General features: G+C 40.8%; 1 protein-coding gene across 1 annotated transcript in view; it reads left to right on the top strand.

Moving 5' to 3' along the window:
- The first annotated feature begins 429 nt into the window (after positions 1 to 429).
- PAIP2B (poly(A) binding protein interacting protein 2B) overlaps positions 430 to 19,785 on the top strand; it is a 45,868-nt gene continuing 26,512 nt past the window's right edge. The window contains exon 1 of the mRNA XM_027554938.1: positions 430 to 638. The gene's annotated coding sequence lies outside the window, so the exon portion shown is untranslated. The remainder of the gene's footprint in view (positions 639 to 19,785) is intronic.

Genomic DNA, 19,785 nt, shown 5'->3' on the forward strand with positions numbered 1-19,785 from the left:
CCCCACTCCCCACCCCCACCTCCCCACGCTAGGCTGAGTGGCACAACCCGGTAGAAGTGGCTGCTGTTTTAGCCAATGGAAGGAAACGGGAGCAGGAGCCTGTGTAAACAAACCCAGAGATGCTGGGCCTTGGGCTCCTCCCCCACGTGGGGCCGGACGGATCCTTGGCCCAATGCCTTATCCGGGAAAAGCATAGCGTCCATTCAACCTATCAGAGCTGGTGCCTCTCGCAAGGAGACGCTCCACCGGGAGGGAAAGAACGAAGGGAGCGAAAAGACAGACATTAACACCAATCAGAAGCTGAAATTTCTGAGGGAGTGGGCGGGCACTGCTTCACATTTAGGCCAATAACCAGCACACGTGCCCTTCTAGGTGACTGAGCGGCATCCTCTTTTGCCCAATAGACAAATGGGGCGGTGCCCAGCAACCAATGGCTTGGGTTCGGGGGCGGGGTGAGAAGCCAGTGTGCAGTAAGAGGTAACCTGACTAGGGGTAGAGGCGCTCCCCCGGTTCTGTGGCTCACGCTTTGGTACTAGGGACCGAGACTGTTCTGGCGACGGCGACCTCTGCGGCGACGGCTGAGATTCTCGAAAGAGTAGAGGAGGACGGTCCGGAGGAGGGGCTTCTAGTTAACGCAGGTGGGCTCGCGCGCCGGGTTGCCGGAGAGAGAACCCACGGGAAGCGCCACTCTCCCGGCTCTGGGGGCCCCTACGCCTCCCTTTGCGCTGCCATCGGGGCTGTGAGGGACGGTGCCCGCCTGCCCGAGCTCCTGTGGGGACGGTAAGCCGGCAGGTCCCACATCGCGGCTCTCGACGAGAAGGGGGACCGCGGGGGTCAGCCCCTGCCCCTCGGGGGCGCTGGGCGGTCTGTGGTCCCTTTCTCCCCGCACCCGCGCGCTATTCTAACCCCGCCCTCAACTCCCCTGACCCCTGCCCCACCCCCCAGTCCCCTTCTAATAGTCGAACTGAAGTCTCTGGCTTGCGTGTCCCTTCAGTGCCCGAGTGCGTGCCACACTGCTAGGCAAACTGACCAGTGCTGCCTCCTGCCGTCCTTCTCGCGGAGATGGGAAGGTGGAGGAGCTGCGCATCTCGCCCCTCCCCCATTCGCGGACACCCCCCCCCCCCAGGCAACCACCACCCCCCCACCCCTACCCCGGCAACCACCACCTCCCCACCCCTCGCCTTATTTGCATTTCTTAAACACTCTCCGCTTCCCGCGTTATTCTAGCCTTCATTGTTGATACCTCTAGTGAGTTAGGGACCTTGGCCACTTCTCTTCATCCTTCCCTTCAGCGAGTCTGCCCTTTGATCCCTCCCACCCCCTAAATTTCGTCCTCATCTCTCATAGAAACTAACATTTGCCCCTACCAAGCAGCTGGAAGGTGAACCCAAGAGACGCGGAATATACAGTACGGAGAGCTTTTGAAGGTTGGGGACTTTAATCAGTTTTGTTAATGGTAGCTGCTTTTTGCCTTCCTGAAAATGGCACTTGATCATTATATCCTTTTTGGAATCTGTCCCATTATAGTTGTTTGGTGATCATTTTTGAAAACGCAAATGAGAAGGGTTTACTGGCAGCAAGAAAGTTTTAAATGTATTATTTTTTTTTATTTAAATAGAATTGGGTTATACTTGAAACAGCTTAACTGGAGTGTCGGAGAATTTGCAGTATAAGTAATGGCTTGACCACCCTACTTTGTCATAAAATATAGGACATATTTTAGCTGTATGGCACTGTGATTTGGATAATATAGCATTAATCTCTTTAAAAACAGCATTTTGTAAGGTATCACTTTCATAACGTATCAGTTTGGGTTTCATTAGTGGTGGTTCTAGCCATATGTTTCTAGATAAAGTACAAACTATGTTGTGCCTAAATAAAATATGCCAAGAATTTTTATGGGGAAAAAGTAACCTATCATATTCAGTTTTGACTGAGACTTCAGGGTTTTGAAAATATTAATTTGAATGTTGGACAGTGAGGATTTTGTTTGAGGGGATGGATGAAATTGAAGTATGTGGATGAGCCGGATGGGTCTTTTATCCTGTGTGCGTGGGGGAAGGGAGGAAGAAAGAAAATACAGGTGTCCAAAGCCTTGTAGATTCAAACCATGCTTCATTGCATGACTTTACACAAATTGAAGTTATTTTTCCTAGCTCTTAGTGGGGAAATGTAAGCAGTGAGTTCAACATGGTGCCTGCTGTGTTTTAGCCAGAATTTTACAAGCCTTTGTGAGAAATTCGTGTTGTTTTCCTTATTTGTGACATATGTCACAAATACCTTGTATTTTACTATGGTAAAACTGTATCTTATATATAGAGAAGTAAGTCTAATAGAATTAAAAGGAGTCTTTAATCTGAAGAGGCAGCATTGTCTAATGCTCAAACCATATGTTTGAGCCCTGTTAATATGGAAAATCACACTGAAAAGAGGAAAATCTTAAAACTGCTGTAATAAATGCCTAGATGTCTAGAACAACAGCAACAAAATTATGACAGAATTATTAGCAATCATCAAATAAAAGTCCTAGACAAATTACAAATCTATGAATTGGTTATTACACTATTGTGAGTTGGTATAAGGCTGCAGTTGAAAACCAAACTTTTTGTACCATCTTTTCAGATGTATTTGTGCTTAGTAATTACTCCTTTGCAAATTTAGAGCCATAACTATGATTTTTTCAGAGACCCTTGCCTTTAAGGAGCTCATAGTTTGGTGGAAGAGAGACCTGGAAACCAAGAATTAAATGCAGAGGGAGAGGTTCCATAGTGGAAGATGTGTACAGGGCATAGAGAAGCACTGTGGTACGGTGTTCTGGCCTCATGTCCCACTGCTGTGGACTTTCTGAAGTGCCTTTTCCCAAACTACCTGCTTATTTCACATACCTGGGCTTTTCTCTGTAGGTACTGTTCTCTCTTAAAAGACTTTTCCGTACCTTCTGTGCCTGGTGAGGTCCTACTTGAAAATCTTACTGAAGCCTCACACTGCCTCCTCTCCATTCAAATAATTGTTATCTGTATTTTTTGTTATCTCATTATAAATAATTACAGTTGATTCTCACTATTCATGAGAATATATAAAATCACACAGAGCACTAAATTAGTGAATACTGAACGATTGCTCCTAGGAAGTATGTTCATATCTCACATAGATTTTAATCTTTTCCTAAATACAACTCATTCTGGTAGATTCTATTTCTTTATTTTACAGAAGAGAAAATGAGGTACAGAAGTGTTAAGTGACTTGCCTGAGGCCAACCCCTAACAGGTGCCAGAGTTCAGAAACCCTGCCCACCCCCCTACCACTGCACTGCACTGCCCCCTACTGACCTGCGTCCTGTATCATCCCCACAAAAGCTGAAACTAAAAAGCAGAGCACTGCCTAGTTTGACCTTATCTGGGAACGTGCTCAGGAGTGACTCAAAATTTTTGCCACTCTGTGCATGTCCGTGAATGACTGCCAAAGCACCATCAGTGTTGATTTAGGGGTTACAAGTAAATTTTAGCCAAGTAGGCAGATTCGCAAATAGAGAAGGCAATGGCACCCCACTCCAGTACTCTTGCCTGGAAAATCCCATGGGCGGAGGAGCCTGGTGGGCTGGAGTCCGTGGGGTTGCGAAGAGTCGGACACGACTGAGTGACTTCACTTTCACTTTTCACTTTCATGCATTGGAGAAGGAAATGGCAACCCACTCCAGTGTTCTTGCCTGGAGAATCCCTGGGACGGGGGAGCCTGGTGGGCTGCCATCTATGGGGTTGCACAGAGTCGGACACGACTGAAGTGACTTAGCAGCAGCAAATTCGCAAATACAGGATCTACAAATAATGAGGATCCAGTGTACTTGCAAATGAGCCCTGGAATCTATTTCAGAGTAACCCTCCCTGCAACTCACTGTAGAATGTGCCTTTAACTGCTTTGAGAATTCATTCTCTTATTCATTTATTCAACAAATATTTATTAAGCACTTACTGTAAGCCAAGCACTGTTTTAGACTGTGGTGTGGTGCTGCCCTTGTAGATGCTCTATTTGAATAACAAAGACAGACAGCTAACAGTCTGGAGCTCAGGAGAGAGGTCTAGTTTGGAATTAGAGATTAATTTGACCAGGATAAAGCCCTGTGGGGCCCCTCCCATTTCACATCCTCTTAACATACTGATTTCCACTACATTTCTGTTCTACCCCATGCATATACTCTTCCTTTTGAGCCTCTCTACTTGTCATTAGTTGATTTTGAGGCTGTTTACTCATATAGCTGGTAGGATATTATAGAAGAATCAGATTGATCTGGTCTTTAATTTCTGCATTTGCCACCTACCACCTGAGTGACTTTGGTCAAGCTGTTGAACTTTTAAAGCCTGTTTCCTGATTTCAGAAGTGGTGATCTGATGTGCTAGGCCCTTGTTGGTAGAGCGGAAGAGACACACACATATTACTTTTGATGCTGAGGGTTTAAAGTAAACTAGAATGGAATATCATCTTAACCACCATATTGTCTGTTGGCCCTAGTGCTCTCAGAACCTTAGGATAGGTTTAGGATTTAAGCTCTGAAGACCTACTTTCCTTTGTTTTGTTCACTCAACATTTGTGTTTCCTAAGAGAGAGTATCTGATTGGATTGTTTTGTCACCTTCCAAAATGGAGGACTCCTATCCAGCAAAATTTTGAACCAAGCCATGTCCTAAGTGATCTTCCTCACGTTCAGCCTGTAGATTGTCTTTAGAGTTCTGAGTTTGGTCCAGGAGTTTATAGCCAAAGAAGTGGATTGGTTTCATGTATTATCTATGACACAGACTGAAGCATATACAGAAAGAACCCCTTGGTGACAATTTCTTCAGAAAACAACTGAGTATAGAGTGGTCCTTAGAGCTTCATGGACTTCTGTCCTATTCAAATACTTGTCTATTCAAATACTGTCCTATTCAAATCCCATGATCATAGACAGTGTTTAATAAAGCACCTAACAAAGTAATTGTTACATGTCAAATATTGCATAGATCTTCCTTTTGATGTTGCATTTGACATTATTATAGTGTGGTTATTTGCTTATATGGCTGGCTTCTTATATGACTATTCTCCATGAGGGAGGGTTAACATCTTCATCCTCTATCTTTGGCACTTAGTTCTGTGCCTGAGGCATGGTAATAAATGCACAAATGTCTGACTTAAGGAATTCCTTAACTCTTCCTGAAAGGATGGAAGGATAGGAAAGCTTCCCAGAGAAAATATTGTTTAAGCTGGTTCTTAAAGAATGAGTAGGAAGGTTTTCTAGATGAATAAAACCTTGAGACAGCATTCCAAATAGGGACTAGCAGTTGCAAAGACACAGAGATATAAAAAGATAATGAAGTTTATTATATACTCCTAGCAGATTAAAACAACAAACAAAAATCAAAATCATTGGGCTTGGTCGGGAGGCATGTCACAACTGAATTAACTTATGATCATAGCTGCTCAGTAACAGATGCAAATTTTAGGGAGAAAGTATAATATCCTCAGGTTGTTGGCAGAGTATCAACAGTTTAGAAATACAAATATTGACTTTGGGGAACTTTTACACTGTAGTGAATTCATCATGAAGGTCATTATGTGTATGCACTGTTCAAGGTACTGAAAATGTAATCAAACTTACTCTCAAGAGGCTAAAAAGCTAGCAAGGAGACAGATAAATGATTTATTGTGTAAGTGAGGTAATAGAGATGGGAATAAAGTGCTATCTGAACCAGGAGAAAGGAGTATTTCATAATATGAAACGCTGGAGGAAGATTTCTCAAGTGAGGTGGCTTTTGAGCTGTGCCTTGGTGGAGTGCACTAGACCAAAAATAGGGACTTTGTGAAGACAATTAGTGGTAGGAAAGATTTAAGAATTATCCCTTTTTGCTATATCTGTTTTGGGCATTCAGTTAATAGTTACATTTGTTCAGGCAGTGTCTGTGAGCATAAGAAGTGAATAATTATGTCATAGTAGAATTTTGTGTCAAAATAAACTGGGTTAAAGTTTTCTGAAATGCAGGGCATCTCTAAAGTCTTTATTATATTAACATCCTTAATGGCTCTCCAAAGTATTGTATTCAACCCACCCCCCACAGCATACCTAAACATCTTTTGGAACAGAATTATATGAGACAGAATTTGAGGAATGATGAATTAAAATGTATTTTTAACAAACCAAGATTTATCGGTAGTCTCCATGTCCACTGTAAAATAATGTATATTTCTATAATCTCATAGATAAGAAGGAGAGGAAGGAGAGACATTTGGAGAGAAAGAATACATTCTAGCCAAGTTATTATCATCTTGGTCAATATGTCCCAAATTTAATAAATAATTATTATATGATCATCTCCTCCCTTGAAAAGTATGGCTTGTTCATATTTTGAAGTTTTGTAAGGTGATCAGACACACCCTGGGAAGATACAGAACCAGAGCAGGAGTCAGTGGTGGAGGCAGAGGCAGAGGCCACCTTAGAGTGGTACTCTTCCACCTTGAGAGAATGCTGCTTTTATTTTGCATTCATTTTAGGCCATATTAGACATACATTTTGCCAGTAGGGCATTTTAAGAGCATACTGAAAATCCACACCCTTTTCTGAGTCTGGAATTTCAGGAGTTGATTGCCAGTGTTTTCTTTTCAATAAGATTTGATTATATGAGAATTAATTAATGACCTTGCTGTATAATTTTAATTCATTTGTCAAATTTTGATTATGATTAACTCCCAAGGTATTGTTAAAACTAAGAAAGCAATGATCACGCTTTTGATATGAATTTGAAGTCAGATCTATGTTTGAGATTTGTCTCTGCCAACTTTCTATCTGAATGACCTTGGGAAACAGCTGCCTCACCATCTGTAGCCTCTTTTTACACTTTTTTTCCTTTCCCATTTTGACAAAGTGAAAATACATAGGGGTAATATAATAATTAAATGATGCATATAAACACTTTATGAACTCTGAAGTGGTATACAAATAAAAGACAGACTGAATAAATGCATCCAGTTTAATTTTCATTAACATTTTTAGTCTTTAATTTTATATTATAAAAATAGTACTTATTCGCCACAGTAAAATTGAAAAGTATTGAGAGGCAAAAGCAGGGAAAAGCTACAAAGCACTTCATGAATCTACCATATTGAGACAATGGTTAACATTTTGATGGTTGTATACTTTCTATGCATATTTGTGCATATGCATTATTTAATAGTAACAGGTTTATCTTGGGTGTTTTGTTGGGGTCACTTTATTTTTCTAGGTCCCCTAAGAGTACATTTGCTTGGTTCAAGGAATTGTTGTCTTTTGCTACATATTGCTATGTATAATGAGAACAGGAGCTGACTTCTCAGCCTGGTGAAATGTGCCACCTTGCAGTAATCTAATATCCTGCACCACTTCAGAAGCATCATGAAAGACACATTCAGAAATGAACTTAATGTATTTACATAGTTATGCTTGGTATTGTTTGTAGTAGCATGAAAAGGATAACTCCAGTGTATCAACAGGAGCTAGTTAAGTAAACTTTGATACATCCAAAACCATGGAATATTGTATAGCTGTAAAAAGAATGAGGAAGAGAAAAACAAGGGTAGAATAAGAATATACATTGCTTATAATTTGCAAAAAGAAATTCTGAAATGATATATAAGAAACCAATGAAAGAAACAGAAGTAGGGATCAGATTTCACTATATATGCCTTTATATATGCATGCATGCTGAGCTGCTTCAGTTCTGTCTCTTTGCGACCCTGTGGACTATAGCCCACCAGGCTCCTCTGTCAATGGGATTCTCCAGGCAAGACTACTGCAGTGGGTTGCCATGCCCTCCTCCAGGGCACCTTCCTGACCTAGGGATCAAACCCATGTCTCTTATGTCTCCTTCATTGGCAGGCAGGTTCTTTATCACTACCACCTGGGAAGCCCATATATGTATATTATAAAATTTTTCTGAATCATATATTTGTATTACCTTTTCCAAAAAATGAGTGAAGAAATGAATGAATGAATGAAATGGAGTGAGGAGAAAAAGGGATCTGAGCTGCTGCCCATCTCTTTAGTATCAGGTGAATACATAGTATTAGTATAGTGGGAAAGATTAGAAGAGAGGCCCCAGGAAGGATTTGGCAGCTTTATTTTTCTTGTTTACTCAGTTTTGTATATTTAAAAAAATATTGAAACTGCCAAATGGCAGTCCCCATTGCTTCAATTGCTTTTTTTTCATATTCACTTGTATTTTTACATATGCATATGTATTATTTTTAATTGTGTTTACATTTCTAACATTTTTAAACTTACCTAATTGTTTTTTTTTTTTTCTGTGTCACTATAGGAGGACCTTTAAAAAAAACGAAGATAGGGCAGTTTTGTATAGTGCACATTCCCAAAGTGGTCTGAGCTACCTCAAGAGGCAGGAAATTTAAGCCCTCTAGTTTATATGGCACATACATACATTAGAAAAAATAAGAAAAAGAAAATAACATTTGCCCCTGATTATAAAACCACACTTTTAAGTAATAATTCAGAATGCAAAATAAAAGGAAAAAATCTTTAATTTTGCCACCAAAAACATTCTATTTTTTGCTTTTTAGATCTTTTTATGCATATAAACCTTTCCAAAAGTAGAATTATAATATCTGTTTTTCTTCAGTTGTTGAAATGCTTAGGTAGAGGTTTGTGTTTTTTTTCAATTTTTTAAATTTTAGACCACCCTTGCATTTCTGGGCTGAACCCTATTTGATCATAACTTTTTTGACTTGCTTTATTTTTAAATAATTTGCTTAATTTTATTTGATCCTGTTTTATTTGAAATTATATGTTTGTAGCATGGAAAATATTTTAAAAATATTGTCTCTGAAAGTATATTTAAGACATTCTTAACTTATAGAACACAAAGAGCATTAAATTTTCCAAATAACATGAATAAGGCTGAGTTCATCAAAAGGTATGTGAATATTGCTAGGGCTCCAACCTCATAACACATTTAAATTAATTTTCAGTGAAGTCTGCTAGTTTGAAAATTAACAAGTTTTTCACATACTGACTCACTATTCCCTGGTTGTTCAATCTAGAGCCCATGATATTTGTTAGTTAAAATATTTCTGGCATGCTTATGGAATTAGTTTTTTTTTTTTTAATGGAGTACAATTGCTTTAGAATGTTGTTTAGTTTCTCCTGTACAACAAAGGGAATCAGCTATACATACACATATATCCCCTCTTATTTGGGTTTCCTTCCCATTTAGGTCACCACAAAGCATTGAGTAGAGTTCCCTGGACCATACAGTAGGTTCTCATTAGTTATCTATTTCATACATGTGTATGCATGCTAAGTTGCTTCAGCCGAGTCCGACTCTGCGACCCTATGGACTGTAGCCCACCAGGCTCCTCTGTCCCTGGGATCCTCCAGGCTTGCAGTGGGCTGCCATGCCCTCCTCCAGGGGATCTTCCCAATTCAGGGATCAAACCTGCATCTCTTGAGTCTCCTGCATTGGCAGGCGAGTTCTGTACCAATAGCGCCACCGGGGAAGTGCACTTTATATATAGTAGTGTATATATGTCAGTCCCAATCTATCATTTTATCCCGCTCTCCTTCCGTCCTTGGTATCCATAAGTGAAAGTTGCTCAGTCATGTCCGACTCTTTGCGACCCCATGGACTATACAGTCCGTGGAATTCTCCAGGCCAGAATACTGGAGTGGATTGCCTGGTGGGCTGCCGTCTATGGGGTCGCACAGAGTCGGACGCGACTGAACTGACTTAGCAGCAGCAACAGCAGGCTGGGGCCTGGTAATTTGCATTTCTAACAAGTTCCCAGGTGATACTGATGCTGGTGGGCCAGGGACTAAATTTTGAGAACCATTGCTGTATCAGTTCAGTTGCTCAGTCGTGTCTGACTCTTTGCAACCCCATGAATCGCAGCACGCCAGGCCTCCCTGTCCATCACCAGCTCCCGGAGTTCACTCAGACTCACATCCATCGAGTCAGTGATGCCATCCAGCCATCTCATCCTCTGTCGTCCCCTTCTCCTCCTGCCTCCAATCCCTCCCAACATCAGAGTCTTTTCCAATGAGTCAAGTCCTTGCATGAGGTGGCCAAAGTACTGGAGTTTCAGCTTTAGCATCATTCCTTCCAAAGAAATCCCAGGGCTGATCTCCTTCAGAATGGACTGGTTGGATCTCCTTGCAGTCCAAGGGACTCTCAAGAGTCTTCTCCAACACCACAGTTCAAAAGCATCAATTCTTCAGCACTCAGCCTTTTTCACAGTCCAACTCTCACATCCATACATGACCACTGGAAAAACCATAGCCTTGACTAGACAGACCTTTGTTGGCAAAGTAATGTCTCTGCTTTTCAATATGCTATCTAGGTTGGTCATAACTTTCCTTCCAAGGAGTAAGCATCTTTTAATTTCATGGCTGCAGTCACCATCTGCAGTGATTTTGGAGCCCCCAAAAATGAAGTCCACTGTTTCCACTGTTTTCCCATCTATTTCCCATGAAGTGATGGGACCGGATGCCATGATCTTCGTTTTCTGAATGTTGAGCTTTAAGCCAACTTTTTCACTCTCCACTTTCACTTTCATCAAGAGGCTTTTTAGTTCCTCTTCACTTTTTGCCATAAGGGTGGTGTCATCTGCATATCTGAGGTTATTGATATTTCTCCCTGCAATCTTGATTCCAGCTTATGTTTCTTCCAGTCCAGCATTTCTCATGATGTACTCTGCATATAAGTTAAATAAGCAGGGTGAAAATGTACAGCCTTGACATACTCCTTTTCCTATTTGGAACCAGTCTGTTGCTCCATGTCCAGTTCTAACTGTTGCTTCCTGACCTGCATACAGATTTCTCAAGAGGCAGGTCAGGTGGTCTGGTATTCCCATCTCTTTCAGAATTTCCCACAGTTCATTGTGATCCACACAGTCAAAGGCTTTGGCATAGTCAATAAAGCAGAAATAGATGTTTTTCTGGAACTCTCTTGCTTTTTCCATGATCTAGCAGATGTTGGCAATTTGATCTCTGGTTCCTCTGCCTTTTCTAAAACCAGCTTGAACATCAGCAAGTTCACGGTTCACATATTGCTGAAGCCTGGCTTGGAGAATTTTGAGCATTACTTTACTAGCATGTGAGATGAGTGCAATTGTGCAGTAGTTTGAGCATTCTTTGGCATTGCCTTTCTTTGGGATTGGAATGAAAACTGACCTTTTCCAGTCCTGTGGCCACTGCTGAGTTTTCCAAATTTGCTGGTACATTGCTGTATACTAATTGTAAATTCTAGAAATCTGGTTCTAGAAGAAAGCTGAATTTAGTCTGGGAGTGTAACAAGTGAGGAGGTTAGGGAGCAGATCATGAAAGACTCAACTGCTTCTGCTAAGCACAGTGTCTGAGTTCAGGAAATGAGCAGTATATAGGGATATGACACAATTCTTGTTTCATGATTGGAAATCCTAGCCAAATATCAAGTGAGAAATTTTATTTCATTTGCAAAGCTTAGAGACCAGGGGATTCTGGTCAAATAGGATTAAGTGATTAATCCATAAGAATGGGGGTTATTTTTATGTCTCTTCTATATTCCCCACTTAACATTTAGCCTTGCTTTAGAAGGGCTGATGTTTGTTTTAACTGGGAAAGTGCTTTGAGTGCTTATTAAAATGAAAGTTTTGTGTGTTTTTAAAGATATCAGCTATATTTATTCTTAAAAATTTTTAAACAGTCATTTAAGAGAATAAGAAAAACTACTTTTGAAAAAGAAAACTCACTGGAATTATTTTATATGTTGGAGAATATCATCTGCTTCATAAATCATCAAGCATTTTATGGATTTTTTTTTAAAGTGGTTCGGTAATTGTTTGAGGTAATACTAGTAATTTTCATAATCTTTCTGAAGATAAAAAATGAAGGCCAAAATCATAGACCTGGCATAGAAGCTGGGTGCAGGAGACAGCTATGAAGGAATAGATAGATATATGCACACATCTACACACACACATACATACATATATAAAATATATATATATTTTTTAAATTACGGTTATTATTTTAGCTAAAGAGAAAGATACTTGTTCTGAATTTAGGCATCAACTCTGGAAGCCACACCTTTTCCTCAAGGAGTTTTGCTTCAACAGGTTTTTCTCACTTGTCTGCTACCTCGTTTCTGTTGTTCCACTGCTGACACCCTTAGCTGTCAAGTTGACCAGCTGGTCCCTCATTGACTGCTGGAGGAACAACTGGTATTACAGACAGTGGGTGGGACAGACTCCCTACTCGGAAACGTTCTTGTTTTCCTCCCACCCCCACAGAGGAGAATTAGGAGGAGGAAAAGGAGAGTAGAACTAGATCCTACAGGTCAGGCCAGTGCTTCTGAAGCTTGCTGCGCATCAGAAACAACCCACTGACTCTCTAATGTGCAGTATATTTGTGGGCCCCACCCAGAGACCTTCTGAATCTCGAGCTGATAGAATGCAGCCTGGGGGCTGCATTTTTAACAAGTTCCTGAAGAAATCTTGTGTAGCCAGATGGACTCTATGCCTCAGGCTACACCAGTGCTGGTCCTGGGTGAATTTTCACCAGCAGTGCTAAAGTAAAGGGCTTCCCAGCTTGCGCTAGTGGTAAAGAACCCACCTCCCAATGCAGGAGACAGAAATGAGGGTCCTGTCCCTGAGTCGGGAAGATCCCCTGAAGGAGGGCATGGCAACCCGCTAGAGTATTCTTGCCTGGAAAATCCCACAGACAGAGGAGCCTGGCGGGCTACAGTTCATGGGGTCGCAAAGAGATAGACATGACTGATGCAACTTAGCAGTCGGGCAGGTGGTAAAATAAAGTTAGGACTACATAGTGTTTTTTATAAAATTACATTTATTCAATACAAAGAATTAGGAGTTTTTGCCTTAAATTAAGGCCTTTTTATATTTTGTGGTGTTTAAAATATCCTTTTATAAAATTATGTTGATAAGGATGTTTTCTGGTCTTCCCTCATAGCTCAGTTGGTAAAGAATCCACCTGCAATGCAGGAGACCCTGGGTCGGGAAGATCTGCTGGAGAAGGGATAGGCTACCCACCCCAGTATTCTGGCCTGGAGAATTCCATGGACTATACAGTCCATGCGGAGAAGGCGATGGCACCCCACTCCAGTACTCTTGCCTGGAAAATCCCATGGACGGAGGAGCCTGGTAGGCTGCAGTCCATGGGGTTGCGAAGAGTCAGACACTACTGAGCAACTTCACTTTCACTTTTCACTTTCATGCATTGGAGAAGGAAATGGCAACCCACTCCAGTGTTCTTGCCTGGAGAATCCCAGGGATGGGGAAGCCTGGTGGGCTGCCATCTATGGGGTCGCACAGAGTCGGACACGACTGAAGCAGTTTAGAAGCAGTAACAGCAGTAGCAGCAGCAGCAGCATACAGTCCGTGGGGTCGCAAAGAGTCAGACACAACTGAGAGACTTTCACTTTCACTTTTCAAGGATGTTTTCTATCACCCTTATTTAGATAAAACAAATTATAATCTTATGTTGTCCTCGAAATACTTGTAAAAATTGATTGGTCTGTGAAATCCTAAAGATTGAGTATCTCTTATCTACTCATTCTTTTTAAGTCGCTTTTTAAATACTTTGAAATACAGGTTCATAGAGAGTCCTAAATTTTTGGCTAGATAAATTTTGGAATTCAGGATTTTTCAGATTTTAGAGATGCTTTCTCTGTATGTTATATAATGCCTCAGGGGTTTGGCATAGAACCCGTAGTCACATGCATTAATATTTCTGAGGAAAGCAAGAGTATTCACTCTCAGTAAGATAAATAAAGCCTATGTATAGCTTCACATCAGTTCAGGCCAAGTTCTACTGTCAACTGAGTTTTGACATGAAAGCATATGGACATTTTTTAGCTTTTAGAGCTTTCTGGATTTTGGAGTTGTGCATAGGAATAGGATGGACGTGTTTGGCGTCTGCTTTCTCAACCTCAAAGTGCCGGCAAGCTTCAAATTAAATGGAGCTGAGTGTGTTTATGGTAGGGAATAATTTATTCTGATTTAACACACTAGTGTGTGATGTGACCTCATTTGTATTTTCCTTCCAAAGACTAGTCCTTTTGTTGAGGGGCATTTTTCTTCAGCCTGGTTCCCCCAACTCCCATTTGCAATCTTTGAGAAAAATCAGTTTTACATCCGAGCCATCTGGAACTAAAGTGAGAAGTGTAAGAGTGTAGAGCAGTGGCTAAGAGTGTGGGCTTTGGGCACAGAAAGACTTAAGTTTAAGCCCCGATTCTGGCACTCACTAGATTGCGCCTTACTTTAAAACAAATCTCTGAATGTTGGAGATTTCCTCTGAAAAACTAGACCATCTACCTCAACAGGATTGCTGTGGAGATTGAGAGAGAATGTTAGTGAAGTACTTAGCAGAGCTTTTGTTTTATTCTCATCTTTTCCTGCTGGTATTTGGGTAGATTATGTGCTTCCCTCTGTGTAACTGGATTTTCGTGTGGTACCCTCTCCTTCCCTTAGAGGTTCTGAGTTGCTACACTTTCCCAATTCATGACCCGCTTCTGTTCCATTCTTGTGTCTTAGACATCAAATCCTGCCTCATCAGTGATTTCCACACCAAAAAATCCACAAACTCCTAAGCTTTATATGGAGCTAGTAGTTTCACCAAAAATGGAGTGTCTTAGGGTAGAGTCCACATTATGCAGAATGAGGCCTTTCACTGTCTGAAATGTACCACTCATTTTTTTCATCTTTACCTTACTCCAGCACTGTGTTCCCACTAACCAGGGAAATCTTTTGCTTTCTCCCATGAAGCAATTCTCTTACTCTGGTCTCTCAAGGCTCACCTTCTACAGCAAACTAATTTTAAAGGAGTTTCTCCCACCCTAAATGGTACCTTTCCTAAAAAGATTTCTAGTGAATACAGTTTTCTTAACCTGATTACACGTGCATTTCAACTGCTTAGCTCCTTTTTCCCTTCTATGATGTGGAAAACGATTCTTTTTTTCTAGAAATATATCAAATAAAATGAGTATGTGGTCCTTTTTGGTGATATTTGTTGAGATTCATGTTATGGATTTCTTCCAGTTTAGATAATCCTCTCTAGTAAGAATCTGCAGCTAGTGAAGAGAATGTTATAGCCACCTGGTATTATTAAATGCTAAAATAGTAAACAAGAATATGTAAAATATTTTCAAAGAATAGAATTAGGACATTTTTTTTCCCCCTCAAGAGTAAGTTAACCTGTAAAAACAGATTCCTGAGTGATACTGTCGCTCACTGGCTGTAGGGAATAATTGTTAATACTCAGTGAAGAATGCTTAGCCCATGTCCAGGCCCCTGAAAGCATGGGCTTCCCTTCCTAAGACGTGGAATTTAGAATATAGCATTCTAGAAATGGTACTTTGTCAACAGATTGTTTATTAAAGACTTGATGGGCACATAAAACATGCTAGAAAATGTAAAGGGGCTTCCCTGGTGGCTCAAGAGGGTAAAGAATCTGCCTGCCATGCAGGAGACGTAGGTTCGATCCCTGGGTCGGGAAGATCCCAGGGAGACCAGCATAGCAACCCACTCCAGTATTCTTGCCTGGAGAATCCCATGGACAGAGGGGCCTGGCAGGCTACAGTCCATGGGGTCGCAAAGAGTCAGACACAACTGAGTGACTAACACACATACAGAAAGTGTAAAAGACTTGATTATTGCCCTCAGGAAACTTCTGAGATTATAAATAGACCATTCCCAAAATAAATAACGAATAATTATCACTGGCTACTACTACTAAGTCACTTCAGTCGTGTCCGACTCTGTGCGACCCCATAGACGGCAGCCCACCAGGCTCCCCCGTCCCTGGGATTCTCCAGGCAAGAGCACTGGAGTGGGTTGCCATTTCCTTCTCCAATGCATGAAAGTGAAAAGTGAAAGTGAAGTCACTCAGTTGTGTCCAACTCTTAGCGACCCCATGGACTGCAGCCTACCAGGCTCCTCCATCCATGAGATTTTCCAGGCAAGAGTACTGGAGTGGGGTGCCATTGCCTTCTCCGAATTATCACTGGAGTATATGTATGATCAGTTGTAAAATAGGGATGGAGGTGGGGGAGACCTTAGGCAGAGATTGTATTTAGGCTTCTATAGTGGCATTTCTCGGAGAAGGCAATTGGCACCCCACTCCAGTATTCTTGCCTGGAAAATCCCATGGACAAAGGAGCCTGGTAGGCTGCAGCCCATGGGGTTGCAAAGAGTTAGACACGACTGAGCGACTTCACTTTCACTTTTCACTTTCATGCATTGGAGAAGGAAATGGCAACCCACTCCAGTGTTCTAGCCTGGAGAATGCCAGGGACAGGGGAGCCTGGTGGGCTGCCGTCTATGGGGTCGCACAGAGTCAGACACTACTGAAGTGACCTAGCAGCAGCAGCAGCAGCAGCAGCGTTTCTAATACTATTATACATTTATACATTTTAAAAGCAAGTTATACTGCTATCATATCAGTCTAAGACATTTAGAAGCCTTGGTTATTCAGAAAAGTTACATATTTCATATGCAATAATTTGCCTATAGGAATATTTTGGTTAATGTTATCTATTAAAGATTTCAGTTTGTAATATCTTCCCTGTTAGTAGCACTTAATACCTTGTATTTAGTAGCATTTAATGCTGTATTTGGAGATGTCAAAGTCCCCAACTACTGCTTGATGTTATTCTGGGAGGACAGACAATTAATGGACTTTTCCTGGGGATCCAGAACATGCTATTGACCGTAATCAAGTGTTGATTCTGCCTTTGGAAGTGGATTTAAATGCTGTATAGAGAATATTTGATATCTGTTCTGTATATTTCCAGTAGAATAATTGTAATATCACAGAACATCCTAGGCATTGTTTATAAAGGTTTGTGAGTTGTTGCTGCTGCTGCTGCTAAGTCGCTTCAGTTGTGTCCGACTCTGTGTGACCCCATAGACGGCAGCGCACCAGGCTCCCCCATCCCTGGAATTCTCCAGGCAAGAACACTGGAGTGGGTTTTGTGAGTTGTTAGTTAGATTTAAAGTGTAATAATCAGATAAGTACATAAGGCAATTAATTAATTAGTGAAATACTTGGTAGTTAAGGCTTCTCAGATCAAAGAATTTATTATACTTGGCCATTAATTTGTTTTTTAGCTTCGCCTTGCAGCGTGCAGGATCATAGTCCCCAAACAGGGATTAAACCTCTGTCCTCCACAGTGGAAGTGTGGAGTCGTACCACTGGAAACCAGGAATTTTTTTTTAATTAAAAAAAATTTTTTTGCAAAGAGCATTCACAAAGTTGATGTTTTGTAAAACACCAATTTGAGAACTGCTGATGTGTAAGAATTAGGGAAATTGAGATTTGTTCTATTTCACATAGTGTTTGCCACTGTCTTAGAGGAATTGTTCTTAGTCTTTAGTCTTTCTGTATATCAGAATCACCTATAGCAGTTAATAGGCAAAAATACAATGTTGGGGGACTTCCCTGGTGGGCCAGTGGTTAAGAAGCTACCTTTCAATGCAGGGGACGCAGGTGTGATCCCTGGCAAGAGAGCTAAGATCCCACTTGCCACAGCTAAGATTCAGTGCAGCCAAAAATAAAGAAATGAATATTTACCAAGAAAAAATACATATATGTATATATACAAATGTCGGGCCTTGGCTCAGGCCCAGCAAACTATAGCAAGCATATTAACATTCTCTTGGGAAGTTCTTTCCTTGCATCCAATGAAAGATAACTGATGGAGCATTTGTGTATTGAAGTCAATATAGGAAAGCCTACCAGTGTGATTACTTACTTGTTTTCTGTTAAAGGCCATGCAGCTTCTTTGAGAACAAATGAAACGGAAATAGAGGGGACAAGGTCATTCTAATTCAAGATTGACCTAAAACTTGTTTTAAAATCTCTGTACACATACCTTACATGTCCTCCCTACCCTCCCCACCTCAAAAAAGTTGAACCACTCATTTGTCTCCTTTATACCTCGATCTTCCACCAGATGATGGAGAAAAGTTGATGGGTTTATATACTTAGTAAAACTTTGTAAACAAGGAGCCAGATAAATTAGTGCAAAATATAACATCCTACCTTGTGAAAGGGAAATCAAAGTGGAGTCTGTTTTGCTAAGAGAGCTCTTTAAAATGGAGCTGGGAGTCCATTAGTTTGTTTTGTTGTTATTGTTGTTGTTCTTGAGAGGCCATTAGTGAAGTGACATCTCAGCCTGAATGGAATCGGACTTTTTGACCTGATGAAGTCATCCAGAACACCTGCTAGAAACTCAGAATACTTATGGAACCCCTACCCTAAAATAACAGTAACAGTCTATCTACTTACCGGACCTCTACCCTGTAACAACGTAGCCTTAAGGACAAATATTTTCCTATTTGTGTCAGAGTCAAGCACAATTCTCACCAGTGATTTTTATTCTTCAGTTTATTAATGTGGTGTGCCACATTGAGTGATTTGCAGATATTGAACAACCCTGTATCCTTGGGGTAAGTCCCACTTGATCTTGGTGTGTGTGCGTGCATGCTTAGTCACTTAATTGTGTCTGACTCTTTGCAACCCTTTGGACAGTAGCCTACCAGGCTCCTCTGTCCATGGGGTTTTTCAGGCAAGAATACTGGAGTGGCTGCCATTTTCTTCTCCAGGGGATATTCCACACCCAGGGATTGAACCCACATCTCCTGTGTCTCCTGCATTGCAGGCAGATTCTTATCCCACTGAGTCATCAGGGAAGCATCCCTTTAAACTGTTGTTGGATTCCATTTGCTAATGTTTCATTGAGGATTTTTGCCACTATGTTTATCATGATACTGGCATATAATTTTATTATTTTGTTGTATCTTTGTCGAGTTTAGGTATCAGGGTGATGCTGATTGATAGAATGAGTTTGGAAGCATTTCTTATTCTGCAAATTTTTGGAATGGTTTGAGAAAGAATGGTGTTAACTCTTCTCCAGGTGTTTGGTAGAATTCACCTGTGAAGCCATCTGGTTCTACACACTGTTTCTTGGGCATTGTTGTTGTTACCGATTTAATTTCAGTACTGCTTATTAATCTGTTCATATTTTTCATTTCTTCCTTGTTCAATCTTGGGATATTGTATATCTCTAGGAATTTGTCCTTTTCTTTTAGTTGGACCATTTTATTTGCATATAGTTGCTTATATTAATCTCTAATGAGCCTTTATATTTCCATGTTGTTGGTAATAACTTCTTTTCATTTCTGATTTCATTTATTTGGGCCCTCTCTCTTTTTTTCTTAATGTGTCTGGCTAATGGTATCAATTTTATTTGTCTTTTCAAAAAACCAATTCTTAGTTTCATTCACGTTTTCTCTTCTTTCAGTGTCTATTTCATTTATTTCTACTCTAATGTTTATGATATCTTTCCTTCTACTAACTTTGGGCTTTGTTCTTTTTCTAGTTTGTTTAGTGTGAGTTTGCTGCTGCTGCTGCTGCTGCTAAGTCACTTCAGTCATGTCCAACTCTGTGCGACCCCATAGACGGCAGCCCACCAGGCTTCCCGTCCCTGGGATTCTCTAGGCAAGAATACTGGAGTGGGTTGCCATTTCCTTCTCCAGTGCATGAAAGTGAAAGTGAAAGTGAAGTCGCTCAGTCGTGTTTAGGTTGTTTATTTTAGATTTTTCTTATTTTCTGAAATTGGTTTATATCACCATAAACTTACCTGCTCAGACCCATAGATTTTGGATCGTTGTGTTTTTGTTTTTATTTGTCTCCAGGTATTTTTTAAATTTCTTCTCTGGTTTCTTAAGTGATCCATTGGTTGTTTAATAGCATATTGTTTATCCTCTACAAGTT

Source organism: Bos indicus x Bos taurus, chromosome 11 (assembly GCF_003369695.1).
Source record: "Bos indicus x Bos taurus breed Angus x Brahman F1 hybrid chromosome 11, Bos_hybrid_MaternalHap_v2.0, whole genome shotgun sequence".
NCBI lineage: Eukaryota > Metazoa > Chordata > Mammalia > Artiodactyla > Bovidae > Bos > Bos indicus x Bos taurus.